At 37.5% G+C, this 9886-nt stretch overlaps 1 non-coding gene across 1 annotated transcript; it reads right to left on the bottom strand.

Annotated features, from left to right (window-relative positions):
• Positions 1–719: 719 nt before the first annotated feature.
• LOC115063556 lies at positions 720–883 on the bottom strand. The gene has a single exon (XR_003843402.1). It is a non-coding gene; the product is annotated as a U1 spliceosomal RNA (small nuclear RNA).
• Between the last annotated feature and the right edge of the window lie 9003 nt (positions 884–9886).

The following is a 9886-nucleotide window of genomic DNA, read 5'->3' as shown; positions in this document are numbered from 1 at the left end:
TTCCTCTTTCAGCCATACCTACAGAACAGTTCCAAAGGACCCCTTCCCAAGCTTTTTCTCTTCCCCCAACCTCAGTTTCAACTGCCCCAGCTTTTCTGCAAGACTTAATTCTGAGTTTCTAGGCTTCTGAAAGATGATCACCACTGTTTTGTATAATAAAACTTTATGGTGCCTTCATAATTGCGATTCATTGTGACACTAATGTTTAATAAATGAATGAATGGATGAATGAATGAATAAATAAATAAATAAAGCCACACTCTCTATGCTTTGACATTTTGCTTTATTTAGGGTATATGTGTATGTGTTTGTTTACTCATGAGTGAACTGAGGTACATGTATACCTGTTGAGGTGAGAGGACAATCTTGAGTGTAGGTCCTTTCTTTCTGAATTGTTTGTGCCAGGGTCTCTGTCTGTTGCTGATGTACACTAAACTAACTACTCAGAAAACTCCCAGTATTCTTCTATCTCTACTTTCTACCCATAGGATGGCTGGCCTTGTGACACACTTGCTATCTACTGGCTTTTGCACAAGTTTATCTTCTGAATGGTAAACCCACTTAGCTATTTCCCTAGGTCAACATTATGATCGCATAAATTTATTATATTCTATTCTTTCTCCCTCCCTCCCTCCCTCCCTCCCTCCTTCCCCCCTCTTTCTCTCTCTCTCTCTCTCTTTCTCTCTCTCTTTCTTTCTTTCCTTCTTTCTCTTTTTCTTCATTGGCGAGCACAAACACAGTCCCCTACTACCATAAATTATGAAGTCTTGTTTCCTACATTTGGGGAAATCACGGGAGTCAGCACATCAGGAGCACAAAAGATAAACCTTGCTCTGAGAAAACCACCTTCATGATCATGGTTTCTCCCCTGCCTTGTAAGTATATAGATCCGAATTCTATGCCGAATTTATTAAACATAAATTTTAGGGTTTTAAGGAAGACAGAATATGTGTGGTGTGCCTGTTTGCTTTATGTTAGTAGGAAACATATATTATGTATTAGCAAAATTAGTCAGGTAGTTTAAAGGCATACTTCCATGAAAGAAAAGGAACATATGGGTTTCAGGAATATATGTAGTCTAAATATTTTTAAAACATATCCATCCCACCTGAAGTATTGGTATACTCTTCAGGTCTCCATTGGCAATTGCACCAACATTGGCATTCACATATTTATTAACATTCAAATAAAACTTAACTAAACCTTTTTTTAAAAAGGAAGTAATTGAAGCAAAATGAGTATTTTACAAAGTAATACAATTCTATTTTTTCTTTTCTTTTTTAAAAAATTATTTTATTAGATATTTTCTTCATTTACATTTCAAGTGCTATCCCGAATGTCCCCTATACCATCCCTCCCCCCGCTCCCCTACCCACTCACTCCCACTTCTTGGCCCTGGTGTTCCCCTGTATGAGGCATATAAAATTTGCAAGACCAAAGGGCCTCTCTTCCCAATGATGACCAACTAGGCCATCTTCTGTTATATATGCAGCTAGAGACACAAGCTCTGAGGGTAGTGATTAGTTCATATTTTTGTTCCACCTATAGGTTTGCAGACCCCTTCAGTTCCTTGGGTACTCTCTCTAGCTCCTGAATTGGGGGCTCTGCATTCTATTCTATAGATGACTGTGGGGATCCACTTCTATATTTGCCAGTCACTGGCATAGCCTCACAAGAGATAGCTACATCAGGGTCCTTTCAGCAAAATCTTGCTGGCATATGCAATAGTGACTGCATTTGGTGGCTAATTATGGGATGGACCCCCGGGTGGGGCAGTCTCTGGATGGTCCATCCTTTCATCTTAGCTCCTAAATTTGTCTCTGCAACTCCTTCCATGGGTATTTTATTCCCTATTTTAGGTAGGAATGAAGTATCCACATGTTGGTCTTTCTTCTTGATTTTCTTGTTTTGGAAATTGTATCTTGGGTGTTCTAGGTTTCTGGGTTAATATCCACTTATCAGTGAGTGCATACCATATGTGTTGTTTTGTGATTGGGTTACCTCACTCAGGATGATACACTCCAGATCCATCCATTTGTTGAGGAATTTCATAAATTCATTGTTTTTAATAGCTGAGTAGTACTCCATTGTGTAAATGTACAACATTTTCTGTATCCATTCCTCTGTTGAGGGACTTCTGGGTTCTTTCCAGCTTCTGGCTATTATAAATAGGGCAGCTATGAACATAGTGGAGCATCTGCCCTTATAACCAGTTGGTAATTTTATTTTTCTAAGAGATTTTATATACAGAATACTTAATTTAGTATTAAAATTATTATTGTATGTTAAGTTGCAGTTTAATTAAACAATCTTATGGCAAATTAGGAAGATTTATTATACACAAACTGAAACATTTTTACTAAACAAGAAAAATACTGTTTAGTTTTATATATATATATATATATATATATATATGAAGCATAATATTTTATTATACCTTTATTCATGTAACACCAAGTTTAGCTAAATGAACCTCATGTTTAACATATACAAGTACAAGTATATTTATTTATTTATTTATTCATTCATTCATTCATTCATTCATTTTTATTGGTTATTTTACTTATTTACATTTCAAATATTAGCCTCCTTCCCAGTTTACCCTCTGCATTCCCCCATCCCCACCTCCTTTCACCCTGCTTCTATGAGGATGCCCCCCTCCACCCAAACACTCCCATCTCTCTGCCCTAGTCCTAGCATTCCCCTATTCTGGGACACTGAGCTTTCCACAGGACCAAGGGTCTTCCCTCCCTCCCATTGATGCCAGATAAGGCAACCTCTGCAACATATGCAGCTGAAGCCATGAGTACTTCTCTGTGCACTCTTTGATTGGTGGTTTAGTCCCAGGGACCTCTGGGGATATGTTCTTTCTAGGGGTTACAAACCCCTTCAGTTTCTTCAGTCCTTGTCCTAACTCCTCTATTGGGGTCTCCATGCTCAGACTGATGGTTGGCTGCAAGCATCGACATTTGTATTGGTCAGGCTCTGGCAGAGCCTCTCAGGGACAGCTATATCAGGCTCCTGTCAGCAAGCACTTCTTGGTGTCAGCAATAGTGTTTGGGTTTGGTGTGTGCAGATGGGATGGATCGCCAAATGAGACAGTCTCTGGATGGCTTTTCCTTCATCCTCTACTCCACTCTTTGTCGCTGCATTTCTTTTAGACAGGAGCAATTCTGGGTTAATATTTTTGAGATGGGTGGGTGGCCCCATCCCTCTACTGTAGGTAATGCCTATCCATTGGATACGGTCTGATCAGGATCTTTCTCCACTTTGTGGTATTTAGGCCAATGTACTCTCAGTTGGCTCCTGAGAGTCTCTTGCTTTCCTGGCATCTGGGATTTTCTAGTGACTACGTCTACTTCCTCATCCCCACTCTTATACCCCTCTGTTCAATTTCCTGACTTCATATACTTCTCCAGTGTCTCCTCAATTATCTTAAGCCTGATGATTTACCCAGAGATTTTAGCAGAAAGCCACAAAATTAATAAATAATGTATTATTTTAAATATTGGTGCTCTTCTGTTTAATTTGCTTTCATCAAGAAATCAACTTACTTATATAACACTAGAATGGTTAAATCAAGAGTTACACCTATTAACAAATGTTAGCTAATAACTAAATTTAGCTATTTCCAATATGCCAATCAATCTCTGGAGATTATTGGCCTATTGCCTCATAAACTGTTTTCTGACAGGGGAGCTAGATACAATAATGGTTTTAAAGTTGGCAGAAAATTCTGAAATTCCCTAGGATTCCAAAATGGTCAAATTTGTAAAAATTCTGCCTGTAGTCATTTGACAATTATTTTATTCCTGGTATTCTCTTTTGGGATTAAGACAAGATATCTAAGGTACTGTGCGGTTTTCATTTTCATTCACCCATCATGATAAAAGATACTGTATTTCATGAGTAAAACCACAATTTTAATTCCAACTTTGATCCTTTCTTATCCACAGAGTGCTTCTTGCAAGAAAGACAATTTCAGTGGAAAGTATGAACACTGATTCTTCTTATTATTTATTTAAAAATAAGTAGATTCCTTGAAACGCATAGAAGGAACGGAGTTCATGTCTGAGGGAAATCACAAAAGGAGACCATGGTCCGATGGTCTTTAGAAAAGTTTTAAGAATCAGAAATCTGGACTGCTTTAAAATAGTGTCTACTGGTCACAAGAAGAATGCTGGAGTCATGGACATACACCATTTATATCTGACTGTACAAGATATGAACAAAATCAAATCTGTCAACTCTCCAGCATAGATAGGAGAGTGGATGCAAAGGCCCCATCCCACGTGTGGAAGGAACTACTGGTAGATCATAGTTTCAGAGGTGGAGATGGTCACCTTTTTCAGTGTGCTATTTGTAGCAGTGGCTCCCTTTTGTCACTTCCCATTGTAGATATGAACATGATTTTACATTTAAATTGGAAGTCAAAATTTAGAGCATGGAAAGCTTCACATTACAGCAAATACCATACCTCTTCACATTACAGCATATACCATACCTCGTTGGATAAATTTATATCCACGTGCACTTGTGTAGCACTCATTTTTAACTCCATGACGTATTAAAAAAAGAAAAACAAGAAATTGCAACGGGCATATGCTAGGAAGAATGGATAAAACAATCGGGAGATGGATATGGTCAATATGCATTGAAACTTGTATATACATTTCAAATTACAAATCAATAATTTAAATAAAAATATACTTGTAAAGATAAAAGCATCAACATGCATATGGAATGCTTTCTCTCTGTGTAAGTTTCAGGGACTATTATAGACAAAAAGTTCATTCACCATCATCCATCAACCCTTTCTTCTTGCTTGCCAGTACCATCTCAGATACTATATGGTAACCACGAGCTAGTCCAAATTTTCAAATTATTTCTAATATATTGTAACTCCAAAGGTGGAGGGCAAGTATAGGGCAGTGAAAAATTACTGCATTTTATTTCATTTTTATGAAATACAGACTTTTATAATCACTGTCAGAAGATAACTTAGCAATGCTTAATTTTCGTTTTAATTACCTCCATAGATTATACTTCCTCACAACCTGTACAGATTCAAGGATATAGATAGTCTGGAGACAATCCAGCGGGAAGCAGTGAAAATGATTAAGATGCTGGCAAATTGGCTGTATTACTAAGGAGAGGATGAACTAGCCAGACTAAATCACAGCCCTATATGTTTTTAAGTAAAATTCAAATGATCATAGATGCGCATAATCTTCACATAACAGGCAAGAAGTGTGGAGAAGAAGCTTCATTGTGTACATAACCTAAAATATAAACAGAAGTGAGACATCAGAAAAGCATCAATTAGCATAGTAGGCCACTTTGCCATTTTAAAGAACATTTCTAAAGAGCAAATAAGTTATTCCTTACTTCATATAGACAATACAGACATTGGGAATTTATGTTAAAATCACAGGATCTCCTTCCCAGTGAAGAACATATGAAAGACCTTATAAAGACCATTCTCTAACATAGTGATTTGGTTTTCTGCATGGCACACCACAAGGGTGTTTCAGGTGCGTTCTGTCTTTTAAGCTTGTGTTATCTTGTAATCATTGTTTAATTTGAAAATAGATGTGTGACTAAATGCTGATATTTGAAACAATGGTGGCTGTGACCATGTTCTAGAAAGATGCTTCCTTTGTCCTGTTACAGATCCAGACATTTAAATTGGTTGTCAAAATTTAGAAGTTGGAACTTTTCCCATTATGTCATAGGCTCCATACTTTCTTGGCAGCTAAATGTAGAATGAGGTGACTTCAGGTCTGTGTTTCCACATCGATATGAGTATCGAGATGTACAGGACAGTATGTTTCCTTTGTGTTAAATATCAGGTAAGTATATCACCATAATGGGTTTTCAGTCCTTGTTGAGAAGGGGCTCCCTCCATGATACAGTGCCTCATGTGACTCACTGTATCAAAAGCAGATCTAGGGCTGGGAAGACAAATCACTGATACAAAACACTTGCTGTTCGTCTTGAGAATCTGAGTTCAGATCAGCAGAACCTACAAAGAGTCATGAAAGGAAGACAGCTTCAGTTCTGAAGGAACAAACTATAGCCAGACTAGCTGAAACTGGTAAAGTTCATGTTCAGCAAACAAGCCTGCCTAAGTACATATTAGGAAGACACCCAGTTTTAAGTTCCAACCTTCCTTAGTCATGCACACACATTCACATATCTGTTCACACACAGCATGTGAACATGCAACATATATGAATTTAAGCACATACATGTGCATGAAAAAGAAATTTTCTTCCCTAATAGCTCTATGTTCTCTGTATTATTTATTTTATCTTCCTGCCCTGACTAATTTGTCCTTTTGTGTAGTCCATAAGACAAATTCCATTTGTCCTTGTCTAATGTCAGAAAATTCTTGTCATTAGATATGAATTTGTACATGGAAAAATTCTGAAAGGTCAGTGGGAAATATTGGCAGTTGAAGCACGGAGGGATTAAGGTATTACCATACGGCTAGAACCTGACAAGCCACTATGGATTAATTAATTATCAGATTGGCTTTGTGTCACCAGCCATTCTGAGGTCACACAGCAACTTGGGTGTACCATACTGATGCCTGCCCTGTCGCATTTCTACACTTGCTTTCTTTGGTGATAATATACTGGATAAATAATGCTGAAAAATACCTAGAACGAACAAAAATGAAAAAAATCAACTGCCAATTAATTATGATTCTCACTTTCTTTATCCTCTGTTACATTTAATTGTAATTATAAATAAGAATATAAGTTAGCTTTTTTCCTTTGTCATTTTTTTTAAATTCATTTTTTCTCAGCATTGATCTAAGCTATAACGTCTTGTTAATCATAAGGTTAAAAGCATGTGTAAGTCCTTGGGGAGATGGCTAGGCTGCTGAAGGTAAGAGTGCTTGCTTCACTGTCATGTGGTCCTGAATGCAAGTCTTCAGCATCTACATAAAGATCTAGGCATACCAAGGTTACCTGTAACCCTATTGATGTGGAGGTCAAAGGCAAAAGGATTGCTGGTGGCTTGCTTCATATTCAGCAAGAAACCCTGTCTTGAGGAAAATAAAATGTTACAGAGCAGGATTCTGTTGGACTCCATACACAAAGGCTTGTGCACACATACACAGCAAGCTCCAGTGATCCATTTGCCTTTGACCCCCATATTGATAGGGTTACTCATAACCATTTTACATATTTTGCATATTTCACACACACACACACACACACACACACACACACACACACACACACCACAAATATGAAGACAAACAGGAATAAATCTCTATGACTTCATGAAATCTCACTCCATTGAGACAGACAAGTAATAAAATACAAAGTAATCAAAGACATAAACTATGAAATTTTTTCAGACAAAAAATTTCAATTGGAGTAACAATGTTATAAAACATCATAGTGATACTCTACATATGTTTGGCAGCACATAAGCAAATGTTTTAATAACTTACATTAACACCAGGATCAATACAAGATGCAACTGAAAGGGTTCATTGCACGAAGGATAGTTAATGACATACTTACTCAATATCTGCTCATATTATACACTACCACTCATTTTATTTGCATTAATTTACCAGATTGAACAGTGTAACTCGGTTTGCAATGCCAATATTTTGGACAGTTCACACTTTTGCAAAACTTTACAATTAATGGAAATACAAAACATACAAAGGAATTTCATTTGATCTCGATAATGAAAGACTGGTTAATACATACCTAAAAAGGTCTTTGAGGAATGTGTCTACCATATGTGTGCCCTTGTTGGTACAAAGCACCAAAATGTAAAGGGAGAGCTCAGGCTGGAGATATGTCTCCGGGGTTAAAAACATATTCTGGTTTTACAGAGAGCCTGGATTCTGGTCTCAGGACCCTCATGGATGCTCTCAACTGCCAGGAATTGCAGCTCCAGGGGATCTTATACCCTCTTCCAGCTTCGGGCCACTGAACTCGGAAGCACCATCCCAAACACACAAATTATGTATACATACTTAAAATTAAAATTAAATCAATAGAACACAGAAGCAGCATAGGCCACTTTGTTGGTAACTTCAGGGTTGCCACACACAGAAGCACTAGCTCTACATCCACAGTCAGCTTAAGTATTTTCTGGCTGATATCCATTCTTCTGCTTAATATTTCCTAAAAGCTACTTAATTGGAAACAATATCTCTAGCTTACGTATTAAGGAGTTAAGATGCACTTGTGTGAATTCGACTGTCCAAGTATTTAAAAGTCCAACTTCTCATACCTACCAAGCCTTGGAAAATGCAGTCCCATGGGATACATCACTAAATCATCTGCCTATGAACTGGTATATCAAACATCCTTCTGCAATGTCTGCCTTTGCTAAATGATTATGTGCTGTTTTCTTTAATAATGGAGAACATGGGGAGAGCAGAAAAGCAACAAAATCAAATCCAAGATGAACTTCGCTAAATGCAAACAGTGAGTAAACAGTGGATGCTTGTCTTTTAGCTATGTACTCCTTATTGTTCCTTATATTTATGAACTTAACAAATGGAGCTTTCTTTTATATTGACATTACTCATCCCAGGCTAACATGACATAATCACTTTGCTCTCATTGTTTTGGATATTCAGCTTAACAACATGTTATGTGAGTTGAGACTATACTGTACTATGTTGTTAGGATGGTTTCAGTGAGGCATATCAACAGAGATGCTCTCTCTAGGGAGGCCTCAACATTGCAAAGGAGGGACTAACTCTACCAGTTACCAACCAAGGAAGAGCATAAGCTGATAAAATTGATTTATAATCACTCTTTTTCAATAACTCACTGAAGAGACTATATACAATAAAATCACAAGAGGTGAAGGGAATAGGTTCAGGTTAGGGAGATTACTCAATTCGTTAAGAAAACTTGCTGCTCTTAGAAAGGAAGCAAACATGTTGGGAAACAATCCCCAGTAATTCCAGTTCCAAAGAATCCAACATTCATCCAGCACCTGTGGGCGCCTACACTCAGACGCACATACATCACCACAGACACACATCCCACAAATGGAAAGACATTAAAGGTGAGAACAAGAAGGAGGAAGAGAAAGAAGAGAAGGGATGACGAATTAGTTCCACCTCTTTCTGATACTTAGAAAGCAGTGACAACATAAGTCTGAAAGGCTGATTACGGTGCCCACAGGAGACTGTTAGACTGATACTGCTGTAAAGCTGGAGACAAGTGAAGATGGTTGTGTGAAGAAGTCAGCAGCAGCCAGGAGCTGTCATCCAATTGTACAGGACATGATGACCAGGCTCTGAAGTTTCAGTTATTCACCAGTTTCTAAATTATATAGTATTTAAATTGAAAGAAAGGTGTTTCACTCATAAATTTTTCATAAACACACACACACACACACACACACACACACACACACACACACATTCTCAAGGCCAATAGCTCACATAAGAAATCGCTTATTTCCACCATAGTAATAGTGGATGAAATAGTGAATAGACAATAATACAGTGTAAATGAAGATACATTTGGAAATACTCCTAGGAGACTCAGAAATCACAATTAAAGGCTAGAATGGAAAAGTACCAGTACAAACAGTGAATCCTGGGAGGACTGTATAATGCTCAGTTAACTTATAGATGTGGGTCTTTAATTACATGTTAAAAGGACTTAGAGAAAGACATTATTAACAATATAAAATTCTATTAATGAAAAACTATGTAACTATTTGTGATAGTATGCATGTGTTTATAGCTTAGCACCCAGATGACTGAGAGGATGATAGTGTGTTCAAGGACAGCCTAGGCTTATGTATAGTGTGTGTATGTGTGTGTGTGTGTGTGTGTGTGTGTGTGTGAGAGAGAGAGAGAGAGAGAGAGAGAGAGAGAGAG

The sequence above is a fragment of the Mus pahari genome, chromosome 2 (genome assembly GCF_900095145.1).
Source record: "Mus pahari chromosome 2, PAHARI_EIJ_v1.1, whole genome shotgun sequence".
In the NCBI taxonomy this organism is placed as follows: Eukaryota; Metazoa; Chordata; class Mammalia; order Rodentia; family Muridae; genus Mus; species Mus pahari.
Note: the sequence above shows the minus strand (reverse complement) of the source record. Positions and strands in the feature narration are given on the sequence as shown.